General features: G+C 37.3%; 1 protein-coding gene across 2 annotated transcripts in view; it reads left to right on the top strand.

Moving 5' to 3' along the window:
• LOC6624967 (protein C1orf43 homolog) overlaps positions 1-19,394 on the top strand; it is a 48,120-nt gene that overhangs the window by 2,351 nt on the left and 26,375 nt on the right. Inside the window, exon 3 of one of the 2 annotated variants that reach the window (XM_015174242.3) lies at positions 63-341. The exons of the other annotated variant lie outside the window; for it this stretch is intronic. The gene's annotated coding sequence lies outside the window, so the exon portion shown is untranslated. Of the gene's footprint in view, positions 1-62; positions 342-19,394 lie in introns of those variants that run through there. 2 annotated transcript variants of the gene reach the window in all.

Below are 19,394 nucleotides of genomic sequence, written 5' to 3'. Positions count from 1 at the left end.
TTGACATCAGATTTTTGCACAAATTGTCAGAGGATATTTGATTTGTATTTTGTTTTTTCTAGGTTTGGCAAGGGAACTCTGCGCCAGGACTAACCTAATAGAAGATAATTAGCTTCGCCATACTGAATATTATTTCGTAATATATATATTTATATATATTTATTTGCCGATCTTAACATATTGGGTTTAAATATAAGCTACACAATTTGGCATAGTTTCTTGCAAGGTTCTGTATTTCTTCTTCTTTCAGCAGGCTGATAAAATGAGCCAATTCTGTTGGTTTTTAAATTATAGAAAGATGTGTATTTGTATTTATAATAAAAGATGCGTTTAGTTATGTACTTGTTTTATCAATATCTTTTAAAATATGTCACAAAATAATAGTTCGTTCAGGTAGGTATTTACCTTAGTATTTACCGTTGGTAGTGCTGCTGACGGTTTCTGAGAACTTTGAGTTTGTATTTGAATTTCTGTATATTTTAATGATTATTTACACTAATAGATGCTATTTCATATTTTTTAATCTTAATGTTTCCATAAGGTTGGATGCTTTTCAGAGAGTTGGTTAGATATAAGATGTTGCTATTTGAGGCTATGATTGATATTATGTTTAGTTGAGGTTATGTTTGATTTTCATAGATAGGTTTCTGTGTTGCTGTGTAAGAGGCTATGAACAAGTTGAGGTTATGATTGATTTTTTTGTTGATTTGATTTATATGATTTCCAGGTTTGATATTCCCTTTTACCTATCTCAGAATATGTAGAGTTCTGATTGCTTTATAATACCTAAAATAACTCGAAAATAGTTTTGGATTATGTTTAAAGCATTGATCAGCTTTTAGAAGTAACGATTCATATCTTTTGTAGACAGTTGTGTTTGGAAATTGAGGTTATGTTTGATTTTCTTATCACATTTCTTATAGTATATATATTTATACAGGTTATATTTTTTGTCTAAAAATGTGCATATTAATGAATGCATAATTTAAAATTTACTATTAATATATGACTAATTGAGATGAGGCTATGTTTGAGCTTATGTTAATATGAAAAAAGGTTTAATAATTGAGTTGAGGTTATGTGTGAGTTAATGGTGATATGGAAATAACGATGTATACTATTTCCTAACTCTTACATCTGTGAAAATTGAACGCACACACGCTTTTTGCTGTGGTTACATGCCAATTTTTGATTTACCAAACAAACGGCGCACACATGAAAGGATTTTCCGAAACCTATTACATGAGAGTCTGTATAACAGGTTGGAATAGGGCTGTGGGTGTGCAAGTGTGTGTGTGTTAGTGATGTGTAGTTGGTATTTTGGGAATGCTGCCGGCTAAAAGTAAAGCTATTCATGTGTGGTAGCAGCCTGCTATTCACGCAGACAGAGCAAACACAAATCAAGCTGCAAGTCGTAAAATTTTCAGAGGCCGCCTCTCGACTGGATTTGGTCTACAAATTGCTGTTGGCTGTTGCTGCAACGGTAGCAGCCGCAGCCTGCGCATAATTAACTGGCCAAGCAAATAAAGAAAGCCAAAGAAAAATTGCCAAAAGAATGGTGCAAAATAACTTGAAGGAAAAGTGCAGACTGTGCGGAAAACTATGCCAAAAATGCCAAGCTAAAAAGTGTTGCTAAAAATAAATTGTAACAAGTATGCGGCATATTAGCTGTTTAAGAGCGAAGGTAATTTTCTGAGAGCTTACGTATTGGGCTAAAATCACAAGAGCTTTGAATCTTGTGGAAGAGATCTGAGGTCCAATTAGGTCCGTTTGTTGAATTAAGTCCCTGTCCCAAATTACATTTGACTTGGGTAAGATTTTTTATAATAATGCCAAAGATTTGTTTCAATCAATCAAACAAAAAAATGTTTGCTTCGGTCAGGATAATCAGCAACTAGTTTTATTCGGGACTCCTCTCATAGTCAAGACATTATACAAATCGGGCTCGGTCCTTCCGGTGAAGCTAACCTGCTGCAGGCTATTGCCTAGCCGTTATTGGGCAACAATTTTTGCCAAACCATTGAACTGGCGTCTTGTTAGTCAGCAACATTTTGTGGGTTCAACACACAGCTGCTTATAAATCAATCGTGTGCGGCCAGCTGTCAGGCCCGGGCCAGAGCAGAAGGTGTTTCAACAAAATGCAAATGCGTATCCACAGAACAACAACAACAACAGCAACAGCAACACACAAAATCAGCTGAGTTGCTGTGCCGTGGGCGCTATTACTCACCTTTGTCTGCCACCTAGCTGCCGCTCCGCTACCCTATGCATAGCTAATGGCCCCCAAGTAGCAACAATTTTCTTGCCAAAATTTTGCACCAGTGGGGTAGAAGGTGCTTGGGGTTATGGCCGAAAACACTTTGTATGACGACTTGCTCTCAAGCATTTAAATTGAAAGTTTTTGCGTTCGAAGTTTATATGTTCTTGGGCAAATGGATATCTCAAAGTGGAACCTTCTACTTACATCTACGGATTATCAAGTTTACATTGTTTCGCAGCGCTAGCAACTTGTTGCCAAGCACCCGCAACATGTTGCCAAGCGTATGCCAGCAACGACGCCCACATACAGTTCTCTCTCGCTCTCGCTTTTTCTCTCTCTATTTTCTCACTGTAACTCTCCTGGCCAAGTCCTGGCCATGGTGAGTTCTGACCCCGGACCTTAAAATGGGGCCGCTGATTACGAAATTGTTGAAGTTAAGCAGCAGCGACCTGAAGTTTGTGCTCATATTATATTCATATCTGTATATTTTAACCACATTCTATTTTGGTTTGTCACCGATCGTAAATTCTGGCTAAATGGAAATTGAAAGTCAGGCCAGCAGCTGGCATCGCTAGGCCTGCAGACTTTAGACAAACGGAAACGGAAATGCATTGCAAGTGCCAAACGAAATTGTTGCCCTTAATTCGCTTTGTTTTGTGTTAAAATTTATGTGCAAAACTTTAAAATTGAAAATGTTTTTTTTCGCCAACTGCAGCGACACGAGCAAAGTTTTGCATTAAAGATTGCATCAAGCTTACTTAACCTTGGGTTAAATTTTAACCAAGTTTTTATGCGTTTTTCAAAGTTGCCAGCTGCATTTTCTATTCGTTAAATGTTGCTCTTTTCTCAATTATGGGGTTCAATATACATAATGCATCAAGAATGGCCATAAACTGGCATCAAGTATCTGTAGGTTACATTTTTGAAGTTGCAAAAGCTGCTGAGTTTGAAGAGATTATTGTCAAGACAAGTTTTCTGCGGAAAGAAAAATGTTGGCTACAAAAATATATTTCTTAGAAAATATGCTTCAAATGCCAACAGCTTAGCAGCATTTTGGATAAAAATGCTTTTCCTTCCCGAATTGATGTTTGGTTGAAAATTCCCTTTCAAGGAATTCCCAAAGAGCACATCACATTTTTCTTGGCTAATGCTAGAAAAACTTTGACAAATTGATTAGAGCTATTTTTAACAGGCTGAAGAGTTGACACACGCCAAATTCAGTGGGAAATTCTATAAACATTTTCAAGCTAATTTTTGCCTTCAATTTTTCGCAGAAAACTTGATTTATATTATTATAAAATCAACACTAATTGATACCTTCTATTCTTTGAAGCTAGAGTTAGAGCTTGGGGTATCTATTAAATTCTGCGGCTACAGTCAGCTCTAGTAAGTCACAGTATTATCATAAAGAAAGTTCATTCATTCAATCCAAGCTAAAATATAACTAGGCAAAAAAAAAAATAAAACCAAATGTTATCGTTTGGATTCGATGTTGAATGCGTCTCGTGGGTCTCTTTACAATTTTATTTATGTGCCACTTGTTGTGGATGGGATTTTATATACATAAAAGCGTGGAAAGCGGCATAAATAGGCAACAAAATAAATAGTGGCACTTTGAGAGCCAATAACATTAAAGCCATGGCCAATAGCAATAAATAGCAAGGCCAAGGAAAAGTTGTCAGCAGCTTGGACGCCGGCGTTGACAATGGCCAAATTGTTTTTGGCATAACTTAGGCAGCTGAACCGATAATCACATTTGATGCCGATATCAGCAGTCGAATGCTGTTTGTTGGTCCACAATAGCTGTTGATGATGCGCTTGCTGCAAATCAATGCATAATGCAGCAGCAGATGCAGCAGATGCTACTGCTGCAATGTAGTTTGCCAAAAAATCAGCAGGCAATCGCATATAATTCAAATTTGAATGCAGCCTGCAACTGAAACTGCGTTTGGGCCACTCGACTACAAATTGAATTGTCAAACACAATTGCACTAGCTGCACTTCGGCACAAAGGGAGCAACTGCGGCAGCAGCAGCAGCTGACATCTCTAATTGTGCGCTCAAGTGTGCGCTAACAAAATTAAATCAAAGGGTCTATGCAGGCGAGAGACATCCCAGAGAATGGCTTACACCGAGCAACCAATTCTTTTGGGCTGCAAAAAAAATTTGTACATTGCTTTTGGCTGAATTATTGCAGTACATAGGCAACAGAAATGGGCATTCAGTGCAGACAAAATGGCACTCAAAAACAAATTAAACGAGCAGTACAACTAGCCGATACCCTGTAGCTGAACGATTGGCAAGCAGAACGACAAGCACGAGAGTGCACTGAGCGAAATTAGTGCTGCTTCCTAATTGCAATATGCATTGTTGCAGCAGTATACTTTTAAAAAGAACAAGAGTTCGTGTTTTACATGTGATATATTTACAAATTTTTAATCAAGGTTAATTAGTGTTTTCATTTATTCGGTTTCGCCCGAAAATATAAGATCTGTAAAAATATATATTCTTGTCAGATATCGTGTCAGATGGGCCGCGAGAGTATTGTGCAGTCAGCAACACCCGCTTACAAGGTTCTTACTATTTCTTTTTAAATTTGCCTTAGAATTCGAAAGACAACGGCACGTTTCTGTGACGCCAGAGGACACCTGTTTTGTGGTGTTCTGAAAGGGGGGAAAATGTATTCCGATTTTGTTGGCCATTGTTAAGGCTTTACTTGTTTCAGGTACTGGAAAAATATTGTGAGATTTTATGCAATCGAGAGTAAAAGAGTAGAGAATTAAATGCACACAATCTTTTCATTTTGTCAAGCGGCTATCTGAGGTACATAATATAATTGCAAACACTTACTTTATATGCAGTGAACCTGGGAATTTTCAATTTTGGAGTAAAATATGAAATGCCTTTCGACAGATCTGATTCCGATAACGGATATCGAGTGGGTCTAGTACTCACAGAATGGGTTTAACTTTACAAAGAGAAATCAAGCTTCTATAAAATTCTCCCTGATAAAATTCAGTTTGCAATCCGAAAATTGCACTCTTTTCCAACATGGTCAATTGCTCAGTAGATGGATGACTTGCCATAATCATCCATTCTAATGCACAATAATATACTTTTTGGGACCATTTTACAAGCTGCAGGGTATCACAAAAGAAGCAAAAACAACTTTTATGTCTGCCAAATCAATATGGCAGCACTAACAGCATCCCGAACTCCCCTCAACCTCTGATCAATTGTTGAATTTGGTAGCAATTGCCAAGGCAATTTCGTTCGGTAGAAACTTGGCTAAATTGTGGGCTTATGAAAAGTGTTTTTTCTTTGCATATAAACAAATTTTCGTCGTTTGAAAAGGCTGCAAATGCAACTGTTTGAGCCAGATCTAAACAGGTGAATGGACTAAACACACACGCACACACACTTACACTCTTGAACACACACACTCGCACACATCCAATTGCTTATTTACGAGCTGGTCACATGAAAAATTGCCCTAAAATTGAATTGCAATAAGGCAAAGCAATTAATTTAGCTTGAGGCAGCCGCAGCAATTACATTGATATACGAGTATATTGTATAGAATGGGGTAATGCACTCTATATGGTATAGTGTAATGTCAATTTGTTTGATGATGCGCACTGCAGCTACATAAATGCTGGCTGTGTGGTGCGGGCCATTACGTGTTACGAACTCTGGCGAACGCGGCGTATACGTAATGCCAGTAGAGCCAAATGTCATGAATTTTCATTACGGTTCGAGTGCAGCAACAGCAGAAGTCAACAAAATGTTGAACACTGAGTTAAACTGCCGGCTAAACCAATTACATTTGCACGCCATTGACGAACAGCAACAATAATGTCAGCAGCAGCAACAACAGAGACAGCAACAATATTGCGTCAATGTCGAAAGGAAACGGAAGCCACAGCAGCAACAGCGCTTGAAAAATGTCCACATTGAGGAAATGACGTTGAAAAACTGTAAAAAAAAAGAACACACACACAACATAAGAGAGTCTTCGAGCAGCAGCAACAACTTGTAATGAGCTGCAACTGAGAAGTTGAAAGTGATTTATTCAATGCCATGCAAGCCCAAATAAACAAGTCTCCAACATGAAAAGTAGATAACAAAACTGAGCACAAAGTGCCGCACCTTAAATACCCTTTCTGACTAAACCCAACCTTGTAGTTCTTTGTATTAAAATATCAAAAATCAATTCATCGCCCTTATGAGGGCTATATGTTATAGTAATGCGATATGCGTTAAAACTGCAAATAATAAAGTAAAATTCGTAAAGAAATTTCATCAAATTTATCAAACTCGTATCAAGGTCGTTTTTACAGTAAAAAGTCTGTTGACGAAAAAACGATTTGGATGTAGTTCATGTTTAGAGCTCATCTTCCTTACTTACTCCGGATAAACAATTTTTTCTTCCTCAAAAACTATTTTTTTCACGAAATGAGACGAGAGAACAATATTTATATTTACACCTACTATGTTCCATGTGTTACACATTTGATGACAAACTAATAATATGCACTGCAAAGGGTATAATAATTTAGAGCCTGAGTGCTTCCCAAATGATTGACCCAAACAAAGCCCAATGCCCGCTTGTCTAAAACTCATTTATTATTTAAATATTAACAGCAAAAATATAAAAAAAAAGTTATGCCAAAAGAAAAAGAAGAAGTGCAGACAGCCGGCTGCTCATTTTTTAAAAACTTTTCCTTTTTTTCGGGGTGCCGCTGTCAACTTCAATGTTCCATAAAAGACGTGGCAAGGTGGCAAAGCTGCGGACACTTGACGCAATTCCCTTGCATTGTGTGTGTTAAATTACAATTGGCACAGAAAAAGAGGCACAAAAAACTGAAAAGTTTTTTCAATTCCTGTCAAAATTATTGCTAAGAACTTGAACAAATAAGTATCCGACGAAAGCGAGAATAAATTATGTTTTACATGAAACATATTTTTTTGGTGAAGTGCCTAAAAATCATGTTGAACTTGATTGTATGGGGAGCAAAATTAATAGATCTGTAGATTTTGAATTCTCAAAGGTTCAGAATTTCAAATTAATTGACTTCGAGAAGTTTTTATTCAAAATTGTATTCATGTGCAGCGCATAAAATAATCAATATGCTATATAAATTAAGGTTTTTACTTTGTTAAAGTAATATTAACAGAGCTAAAAATTTGATCCATTTCGGAGAGGTTTTCAATTAAGCTGCGTGATTTTTAGTTTTTTTGTTAATAATAATTTTATTTTAATAATGATAATTAACTGATAAGCCCGTATACAGTTGAATGTTGACAGTTAATGTTAACAGTGCGACAGTAACAGAGTGAAGTTAACAGAACTGATAAATGTTAAAAATAATAATTTATATAAAAAAAAAATTATTTAAAGAAAGTTTGACAGTAACTGAGTAAATTTTACATAACTATGAAATGCTTAAAAAGAATTATTTAATTAAAGCAATAAAGATTGTAGCTGTTGTTAAGAGTGTGCCAGTAACAGGGTGAAATAGACAGATCTGATAAATTGTACAAAAAAAAATTTTTATGAAATTAATACATAATTATAGAAAATCAAGCACGAACCGGCTTACATGCATTACTTTTGAATAGAAAACAAATAAGGGCAAGCGGAGAACACAATTTGGGTTCAAACCAAAAGTGCTTTACGTGCCAAAAAAAATGGCTGTGCACTCCAGAATTTATGCCACGACATTTGCAGTGCCTTATCTTTGTCACAATACGCCCGCATGGCTCCGCAGCTAAAAAATATATCTTAACATTTGTGTTTTTTGTGCATAAATAATTGTTTATGAGCACGTACAGTGTTGGGTGGGAGACAAACAATGGCAAGCACATGCAAAAGCGAAGTCAAGTGGAAGTGAAGTTGGCAGGCGGGGGCACTGTTAGCTGGTAACTGGGTGAGGCGGCGACATGGCATGACTGTCTGACTTGCGTGACCAAAGTGCAAGAGGTGATAAATAACACAGCAAAATGTAGACATCACAGAGCTAAGAACGAACCCCACCGAACCCAGGCCCGAACGTATCTCGCTGCTGGAGCATGTTTTAGCAATTTTGCAGGCAAACCAAACAAAGTTGATGCCACTTTCAAGTTTGTGTCGTGCAGTTTATAAAGTTGCAACTACATAGTATTTACGAGCCAGTTGCCAAGGCTACAAAGCATTTAGTTCGTTTTAACACTTCACTTGCTTATCATTGGCTAAAGATGCGCAATGCAATTTTCTGCTCGACAATCCACATGACCTTCTTCACATGGCAATCTATCGCTGACCCTGGACTCGCGTCCGTGCTGCAACCACAACAGCCAACATGGAGATATCTATCGTTCTTCTTCTTCTTCGTTTTTTCCTTTTTCGCATGTCGCACCACTCATCTCTTTTAGCTGAGCCACCTGCACTGGGGGGCATGTCCTTGTCTTTGTTTTGCTGGCATTGTGCAATGAGGGCTAAAAATATGCATTAGTGTAAATATGCAGATGCTTCAAAGCAGCGACAACAAAGCACTTGTATGAATGAACTGGTCGAGTGTGCTCGACCAGCAGTTACCCTGTCAGTTATTAGGTTTTAAGCCTAAAAGAGCTGTCAAGTTGACTCTCAGCTGAACTAGACCACTTCCAGAGAATCTATTGCTGAGTGTATTTGGCTAAGGCTTGTACAATCTTTAATACAAAACTCACTGCATTACAAACTACTGATAAAAGCAGCGGCACTTTCACGTCTAGCTGATGTTTAACCTAGTAGAAGAAGAAGATAGACAAGTACCTCACCAGGCTTGCAGATACCCATTAGTACCTTCTCTGTCAAGCTTATAGGGTATTAGAAATAAAATACCTGGAGGCATACAAATGCAGCTAAAGATATAGATACACAAACCTCATATATAGTATGCTATTTACAGTTACAGCAAACACAATTCATAAGTAAATTACATGTAAATACGCCAACATAATACTCACATGAATTGTCCTTTGTCCTTTGCTCTTTACCTTGGTTCGTGCATTCCATTTGTTTACCAAACTAGTACTTAACTGGGCTAACAATGTACTCAGACATCACTAAGGCGCAATAAATATCTGCCTGGCTACCACTCCCTCTCTCTCTTTCTCACTTTCCGTGCTATCTTTCTGTAAGCACTCTCATTAAACCATATTTGACAAGTTAATTGAGGACCTAACACAGGTTGAAGTTGTCAGGGCCAACAAAATATTCTCAACACATGAATGATTAATGCATTTCGATTTTATAAACATTTGCCGTGTGCATTATGTGTGTGTGCGAGTGCGTGTGTGTGTCTCTGTGTGTGTGTGTGTGAGCACTATATAGTTGATAACGCTGCTCTATGCAATTAAATGTTCTACTTATATCATTAAATTATAATCAAATGTATTATACACTTTTAATTAAAACAATTTCAATTGTAAATTTGTTTGTGTATGGCCTTAAAAATTGCTGTAATCTATTTGTTGAAGGCCAAACCAACCTTATGTCCATGTTTTGTGCCCTGACAAATTGGTCTTTTGGTTTGGATTCTTTAATCTTATTTTATTGTGGTTAGAACTTGTAAAAACATTTAAATTACAAATATTTTAGCGGCGAGTTGGACTTGAACACCGTTTACCCATCAGCTTCAGCACATGTCACACTATTATTGCCGCTACTGTTTCCGATTTGGAAAATTGTGTTAAAGTCAGGATAGAGAATATTCCAACTCTCTATTAATACAGCCAAAATGGTCTTTTTTTAATTTTCAATTAATATTGCTTAAGAAAATGTTATAAGGTAGCTTATAGTCTATCCCACTACGCAAACATATTGTTTACCTTTTTCCATTCTTGCTTGCATAGTATAAGCTTTCATTAATGTAATTGTTAACCACAAAAATGTTTGCTGTTCCAGAGCTAAAAATATGTGAGTCAATAGCAATTTCTGCATGAAATTATTTCGATTCGGTTACATCAAATATGCAGGACTTTAATTCTAAATCATATTTGCAAATACAAATTTTACAGCAGCAAAAATGCCGTCCAAATTTTAACATAATCTAATTGGAAAAGAAATGCTGAGAGGCAAGTGCTTTTCAGATTCAATTTGGATTTGTTAATTGTCAGGTAAAAAATTCCCAGAATTTGGTCTAAAAATAACATAATGTGCATTACGCTTATTAAAACTGAGTGTCAAGGCAGGAAAAATGCCGTGGAAATGCTGTGTGGTAAAACGCAAGCATACGAAAAACTTTTCAACAAAGATTTTCTCATGGTTGCGGCAAATCTCTTTTGCGCACATCCAACAAACAAACAAACAAACAAGCAAAAAAACCAAAACAACTAAAAGCAGCAACAAAATTCCACATAATCCACAAACAGGCAGCGTGGAAAGGCATCATGCATATAAGGCGGGGGCAAACAAAGAGCTCAAGGATGCCTTGTCCCGGGCTGCGCCCAAGAGAACTGTGGCAGCTGCTGCCTCGTCCTGTCCGGGTATATTTTATGTATCTTTGTGCATTGGGTGTGGATTGAGTGTGGGCAGTTCGCACTAAGCTCTTAATTGGCGATTGAATGCGAGCCAGAAGCAAAAACTTTGACTGTGGCTTAAAATAGAAAATGAAATTCGCTCGCGGTCTGAATTGAATAATGACTCCCCAGCCTAGGCGTAGCAATTGGCACATAAAATAAAGCACGGTTACTCGACATAGCTGCGATTTGATTAGTCAGAAAACGTATTTAATCTTCATAAAAAACAAACCAATTTATGAGAATACTCTTAAATCTGTTTATACCCTGTACAGACTGAAAATGCGTGGGAAGGGTATCAAGAAGTGACAGACAGAAAATGACATATTTATTTTGTTAATTTCCTTATACGATTATGTACCTTACTTCTGTTTTAATTGATTCGATCTTTTTAATTGGCTCTTCTATGCGATTTTCAGAACCTCAAATTGTACGAAACTCTGTTTGTCTCTGCAACCATTTATGTGCTGTCTAAACCCTTTTCTCCTCCGCCTCTTTCTCTCTCTCCTTTTTTTTGTCTGTTACTCTTTATGTACTGCATTTGGCTACCTCCCTCTCTCTTTGTATCTCCCTCTGTCTCCCTCCCTCTTTCTCCCTTTATTTATATCTCCCTTTCTCTCTCCCTCCCTCTCTTTCTCAATCTATCCCTCTCTCTATATCTCGCTTTCTCCTTCTTACGGACTCTATCATAATATGCTCTCTCTTTTGCTTAGTTCTGTATTCTCTTGCCTCTTTTCATTCTCATTTTTTTCGTATTTTCTCTTATGCCTTTCTATACGATTTTCGTTGTCTTGTTGCAGAGGGAGTTTTTCTAAAGGGGTATTTAATATGCGGCGATCTGCACATACGTGAAGCTTTTGATAGTGCCATTATTTATTTTGATTTTTTTTTTCGTTTGAGCTGTCTCGATTTATGTGCGTATAAGAGCACAGACAACACCGCACTCATAACTCTCGGCAAATAGCGCGTAATTTTATTATTTGTCTACTAAAATATATAAACAAAGTATAATTATTTATGCCGCAATGTGCTTGAATTAAAAATTAAATGCGCACAACGTTCGCACAACGCATAAGTATAAATAAATAAATTGTTAATAACCATCAGACTGTCAATATTTATATTAAGTACATATCCATCAGTTTTATGTTGTTGCCGCGCCACTGGGCTTTCGATTACTCATACGCCCCGTGTGGGTGTACGTAGGTATGTGTGCGTGTGTGTGAATGTTTGCTATCGATGCTGATGACTTCATGCGGCATTTGCTGTGTGTTTTGTATACCCTGTACTTATTGAAAACTGTTCAAAGAGGGCATAATGACTCAATGCGAATGCATCTAAAGGACAAAAGGACGGATCTTCGACCTCAGGAGGTATATATGTATGCATATTCCTTACATAGTCATGTCCATCTTTAAAAACGCCTCGTTCTTGGAAATTCTATAAGCCAAAGTCTGAAAATAGATTTTACATACATTTTACACATCTACCGTATAGAGAATAAGCTTATAATATTTCTCCTTGCATTGTTTTAATATCGATAAATATCGATTTTGGTTTGGTTTTTTAAGTATAACTCGAAAATTATAAGATACAAAACTTTCGTATAATATACACATATTAGGGGATTTGGTACTTCACGCCCAATTGGCTGCCTTAATTGGATACTAAAGGGTATCTCCGAGTCGTTCAATCTGGCCCAGTGTGGGTGTGCTTTTGTTCGTGCTTTAATGCACATATAAAATATAATAACGCTAGCTATTAGCCAACTTGACGACGCATATAAATAGGCTAGCGGATGGGCGTGGCAAATGCGCCTAACTGTTATTATGCACACTCGCACACTCTCGAGCACATTTTCTGTGTGTACTTTTTGTCGTTAGCGTTGCTTTTGCCTTCATTCTTGTAATTTTCCATCGCAGGGCGAAAAAACAATTTAGCAAAATGCGTGTGAAAATGGCGGCCCATTGGCTGCAATGTGGATTGCTGGATTGTGGGTGTGATTGGCAGCAGGTTGTTGGGGGCTACGCTTTAAGCACGGTTGATTGCACCATTCGTTTGAAACCCCGGTGCACAGAGCTAATTATTGCCACACACGTGAGTTGACAATGCGGACCGGCTGCGCTATCGATTGACAATCGCTGTGTGACTGTGGGCGTGCACATGTCCCCTTTCATCCTGGTCCTGGTGTGTTATCATTGGGCGCATTCGAAACTTAACTCTGCACTCAACAACAGCTGCAACATACGCCCCTTTGCACACGCGTGCACACTTACACACAAATAGAAAGGTGTAGCATGTGTGCCAGCTGTAGCATTAACTATTGTTCACCAACTGAATTTTGTGAGGGGCTGTGACTGACTACACTGAAAAAAATGGGGCTAGTCAAAATAAGTAAATCGATATTTTCTAAATTCGTTTCAACAATATTAATACAAAACAAAAGGGAATTGTTTTCTTTGATGATTTTAGTTAAATAAGACCAGAAAGTAAGGATTTATTAAACACGCCGAAGATTTAATACCCTTAAAGTTATTTGCCTTACGATTTTTCACGTATGTGAAAGTTGTGAAGCTTGTCAATGCCATACCAAATTATATTTTCGAACGATCTCCCTATTGCTATATAATATAGTATTCCGATATAGACAGGACTTCCCATATAAGTTGGGAGCACAAATGCTGTACTTGGTCAAGTTATGTTGATAAAGAAAAGTATCTCATACAAGAACTATGTATATATGGACAGGAAGCTCAGGACAAGAAGCTCTGATAAAAAATAGATCATGTCTACGAAAGCTATATGATAATCTCCCTCTATATTTAAGATCTTTAAGCTTAAACTAAACTAGTTGACGGAACTTGACATAAATGAGGAACGTCCTTCTAATATATTTAAAAGCTGGCGCACGTCAACATAAATAGGGAACGCCTTTCTGTGTGATTTTCATGACCTCATGTAATTATATTTATTTATATTCCCAGATATCAGGTATTTATTTAATTTTTTTTTGAGAAACACAACTAGAAATAACGTTTCCGCCTAGTTGCTGAAATTTCTTATTTTCAAGTAGTGAATCTTATTTGCTAACAATGCTATTTTTTTTTATAGTGTAGTATTACCTACACATGGGACAACTGCTGTTTACATATCCAGAGCCAAGTTGAGTGCGTTGGTTGCTCACAGCGGTATTCATCATACGCACCGTTAGCCCATCCTTCTTCACATGTTGCATATTGTACTGAATTTTTTATTGAAATTCGTGCTACAAGTGAATGTCAATGAAGCGCCGTGCGTTTGAGTGTGTGTATGTGTGTGTGTCTTTCATTGAAAATTCTCTAGACAATTTGCTTGGCCATTCGCAGCATTTGTTGTTGTGACTGGGCGACAACTTTTATTGCTGGTTCTTTTTTTTATTACTTTCCCTGCACAACTCATCAGCTCCCATTGGCAATCGCTTGCAAATTGTAAAAGTTTTCAAATGAAAATTTCAATTATTATGCAGCGCTTGGTTTAAAGTTTCTGCCGACAAACACAACTAAAAATTGCCAAACGCAATTTGCAATTTTGTGGCTTGTTTATGGCATGTCGCATAAATATAATTTTTTTAATGATTTAATTTTAAACATTTTTGCGAGGCAAATGCTGCAACTCGAGCGTTTGCGTAAGCGCATATTACGTATACGTCGAGTCGCCTGCCTGCATAGCGCCAAACTTACCGCTGTGTGGCATGTGTGGCATATACGGCGACATGGGGGTCTGGATAAAAATAAATGCAATATTTACACGTGGCTTGTGAGAAGCTGCAAATTGGCGGCTAACGTGCTCAAACCCACCTAAAACCACGCCACATTCATTTTAAATACAGTAAATTTACAGATTGTTAGCTGCCTGCCGCATGCACAAGCTGCTCCCAGCCTTTTTGATACCCTGACATAGCCTGTTAAGTGTATCCCCTTATATGCTCATTTGGCTGACTACAAGCTGCAGTAATATATAAAAAGAAAAATTAAAGAATTTTACTACAACGAATAAATTTACTATAAGTCGTCATATGAAAGCCATTTATTATTTACCGATTTATTCGGCTTTGCTATAAGTGCAGTGAATTATAGCAAGATAGTAAATCTAACATTAACTGTAATATTAAGCAGTAAGATGAACTGCGGAAACCTTTTTTCAATCAGGGTTTCAAAAGAGAGAGAGAGAAAACAACAACAATTGACCTGATACAAAACGCCTGATGAGTTTTGACAGCTAAATTAGTTCATAAGAACAAGTATAATAGCATACTATAGAATTATTTTCAGGCTAAAGAAGCTTTTGTATTTTCAAAGAACATGTTTAAATTGACCTGTGGTCCTGAGGTCGCCAGGCAGGTGAAATTAATTTTAAACCATCTATAAGTTTAAAAGTTAACTATAGATTTATCTTCAAGCTAAAGTAGCTTTTAAATTTGAAAAACAAAAAAACATGAGAACTTCGAGGCAGATAAAGTAGAGTAATATAATAAATAAGACATTTTACAATAGGCCTTAGTAGCTGGTAACTTTATAAGCAACATTCTCGAACTGTCCTACTGTAATCTGTATACAAGAAAAATGACAGTCGAGTCAGCGCATTTTTCACTTGCTTTTATTTTGTGTTTAGTCACTGTTCTCACATATTTTGCTAGCAAATTGCTGGCTTCATTTTTAAGCAGCCCCTATAAGCAGCTGTCAAAATGTATGCAAATTGAATTAATTAAAGCGCTGCGTCGTCTGTCAGCTTATTTTTCAACTTGTTGCGCTTTGGTTTTCTTGCTTGTTGCTGTTGATATTGTTTCATGTGCCACCAATTGTTTGCCATTTATAAATGTTGCATGCAACGGGGCGTTAACGTGAATTTGTCAGCGCCACTTGGCGCGCTAATGAGCTGCAGTTAGTCTTCAGTTGTGGGGGCGTGGTCTTGGCCATGGCCGTGGCAATTTTTATACTTATGAGCTGTCAAGTGTCGTAAAGGCTCAGCTACGCTGAATAATAGGCCATAAACAAGGCAATAAGCCGCACGACAACAACTTAAAGTCTTAGCCGGGCCAAACGCACATAAAAGCCAACCATCGACTTATCCTTTTGCACAGACTCAAGTGCTTGTGGCTGCCAATAGTTGGCATTGTTCATTTATAGAGTGGCTAAACTAGAGACTTAACCAAAAGCCAGGGCCTAAAGTTGATGTGGCTTCAGTTTTGGCCAAACAAGATAGACACTCACATCTTTCGATCAATGCTGTGATTGTATGCGTGTGTATCTGTGTGCGGCTTCGATGCTTCTTGTTTATTGCTAAACACACATTGACACAGGTTTGTGGCATTTGACATTTGTGCTTGTAGCACAATTGCGCAGCAACACTTAGCGAAACTTTGGCTTACACAACCATAAGAAATAGTTGTTGAAAGCCAGCTGACATGATTTTTTGATTGGATTAATTCAATTATATATCACAAATACCTGGAATTTTGTATCTTTAAAAAAGGGCAAATTAAAAAACTTTATCCATGTAACAAAGCGTGTCCTCTATATAGAACCTAACTGTCATGTTATAGCCACATTTCTGGGCAAAACAAAAAATAGTTAGAGTTAAAGTTATAGAAAAAAATACAAAATTATTCGGATTGTAGAAATTGTTGTTTTTTAGCAGACAATTTCAAGCAAATTTAGGTTTTAATTTGAAAATTATTTATGTAGCTAGATAAAAACGCGTTTTTTTAATGACTTTTTAAAGTGTATTGTCGGGTTTTATTTAGAGCCTGGTTAATGTCTGCTGCAGATTTCGGCCATACTTGTCGCCTCAGCTGCCAAATGGCAATTAAATGTGACAGCCAACAAAGTTGAGAGCTGGGGTAGACCCAATATAAATATGTATTTAAGCGCCACACAAAAACATACACACACACATTGAAACTAATTTGCATGGACAGCAACGTGCCTATAAACTCCCTAAAGTGATAAAGACATAAAGAGCTGCCGACAGTGCCCCAACTGAGTTTGGCCAACTTGGAATGCCAACTATTTTGTGTAACATAAATCAACGCTGGACAGGCCCAGGAGCCATTTTCAATGTTCCCTCTAGACTGTTGCTCTTTGAGCTGGCATTTCGCGTTATCTGAGCAATTAAAACGCCAGCCCCAGTGCTGGAGGTTTTTTTTTTATTGTTTTTTCTTTTCGGGTTTGTTTGGGGTTTTCGCCTAGATTTTGATGGCCCCGGGGCAGGAAGCACAATTTGTTTGTTTATCGGCAGCCAAGTCAGCGGGTCTGTCTGCCCTATGCCACCGGCCGGAAGTGCGCTGTGCAATGAAAATTTGTCAACATTTGCCGCATGGCAAAAACAAAAATTTTCGTTTTGGTTTCAGTTTCAATTTTGGCCTTCTGTTTGTGCCGGGCAAATGACACAAATGTTAAATGGAAATGACAAAGAAACGGAGCTCATTAGGGCGGCCAAAACGTAATGCACACACTCCCGCACACTAACACACACCAACACACACACATGCTTCAAATCAGCGTTTCTTGTTGCGGCCAACATGGCGTATGTGTAATGCGGCATCAAGCTGGAAGTAATTTGAATAAATGAAGCCACAACGAGAACGCATTCGTCGATAATTATTTTAATGATACTCGCGAGCACTTGAAAGCTTTGTGTTATTAATTCCTGCGGCCTTTTGCATTTTTTATACATTTCTTTTTGCAGGTTTCGTAGCACTGAGCACATGAATTTCAAATGCACAGCACTCACTCATACAATTAACGCGTATTAAGTATACGACACATGTATCGGTGTGTGTGTGCGTATGTGTTTGTTTATACTTACCTTTGAGCAGCCACAACTGAGCACTGCAGACCACTGAAATTTAATATGCCAAGTGCTTCGGGCACAAGTCGAATAAAACTAAATGGCAAATAGAAATTTGTCTGCTGGAATAAACACGAAAACAAGTTAAACAAACTGTAGAGAGTTTGACAAGGACTTTAATACCCTTGCTGGACAAGCTTACAACTTTGTGGAATTTCTTATATAGATTTAAATTTAATTCCATATCAGATTGTTTTTATGGCAGTTACTGTGCCAGCTGACAAATCCGAGCAAGTAACTTAACTTATTTTTTCTACATCTGCAAATATTCTTAGTTATTCAATATTGTTCTTGCCTGATATTCTATGATAGAATAATATAAATATATAAAAGCTGAGGAGCTCAAAATCCTTAACCCTCGATAGATTGGAAACTCAAACTGGCTGTAAAGTTCGAATGGGTAAAGTTTTTCGTTATTCATCTGAACCAGGCTTGAACTCGGTCTTATCAATTTTTTCCATTTTAAAATGAGACAAATGAAGTTAAATTCACAACACAACATTATTTATGGATCTTAAATTAAATCCCAGAAAAACTTCTGCCAAAAACATAAAAATATTAGGCTTAGAGTTCTAGTTTTTTTTTTAAAGAGAGAAACCCCTTTTTTTAAGCTTGGTCTCTAGTAGACACTGCAAATTTTTTTCTTTATAAACCAAAATTTATATTTAGGACTTAGTTGTTCATTCTAAAAATGTTTTGAGCTCACAGTAAGCAAGACGTGAAATTTACGGATGGTAAATTTGTGGAATTTTAATGGCAATCATTTAATTTTGGGTGTTTCTAAGCATTTTCTTTATTGGTAACTAGGAACTCTTATCGCATAAAAACACATGGACTGACAAAGAGACTATACACTTGGCACAGCAACTAACAAATCTAAAAACTCCGCCTCTGGAAGGTAGAAGAAAAGGTCAAACATTATTTTTTTCTAATATAAAATGACCAAGAAGGAAGGAAAGTCTTGAAATGAAAGTCCAATGAGTGCAACAATAAAGTAAAGACACGAACTAAATAAATATTTGGTCGTCTTGGTCAAATTAACTAACCTCGGCAGCTGAAATATCAAGTATACGCCATGTGTGCGCTGCCTTGGGGCCGAGACTAAGACAACGTAGCATACTTTTGTGCGCACCGCAAATGAATTATCAACACAAAACATTTCATCTTACAATTCACAGTTCAACAGTTGTGGGGTCAGCACAACAACAACAGCAACAAAATTCCATTGAAAAACTGAAAATTTACAAAAACTTGCTAATCTTAAGTCGCCTGCAAGGTGCAAACTCAAGAAAAAGGACACGTAGCTAAGTAAAACTGAAGTGTGGCAAGTTGCAAGCTGTTTTGCCACTTTGCAGCGACCAAAATCAAAGTAGAACCTGCAGAGCACAAGCCCGCATAACTCGTGCTGACAAACCGGAAATGAAACGAGGCAAGTCTGCCGGCAATGTAGAGTGACAGCTGCAGCCACGACCAAGCGGTTGTGTTGCCCATTTGGCAGGGGAAGGGCCGTGCGCATCAGCCCCATCAGTAAAAGTTCCGAAAATTTCTAAGTTTCTGGGTGTGGGTCGTGAGTGTTAGCCCGAAAACTTTAAATATTTTTCGGTGCTGTAAAATCAATAGGCGCATAGCTATAAACTAGTTCAAGGTTTTACGTTTTTTTTTTTTTTTTTTTTTTTTTTTTTTTTTTTTTTTTTTTTTTTTTGGAA

The sequence above is a fragment of the Drosophila virilis genome, chromosome 5 (assembly GCF_030788295.1).
Source record: "Drosophila virilis strain 15010-1051.87 chromosome 5, Dvir_AGI_RSII-ME, whole genome shotgun sequence".
Lineage (NCBI taxonomy): Eukaryota > Metazoa > Arthropoda > Insecta > Diptera > Drosophilidae > Drosophila > Drosophila virilis.
Note: the sequence above shows the minus strand (reverse complement) of the source record. Positions and strands in the feature narration are given on the sequence as shown.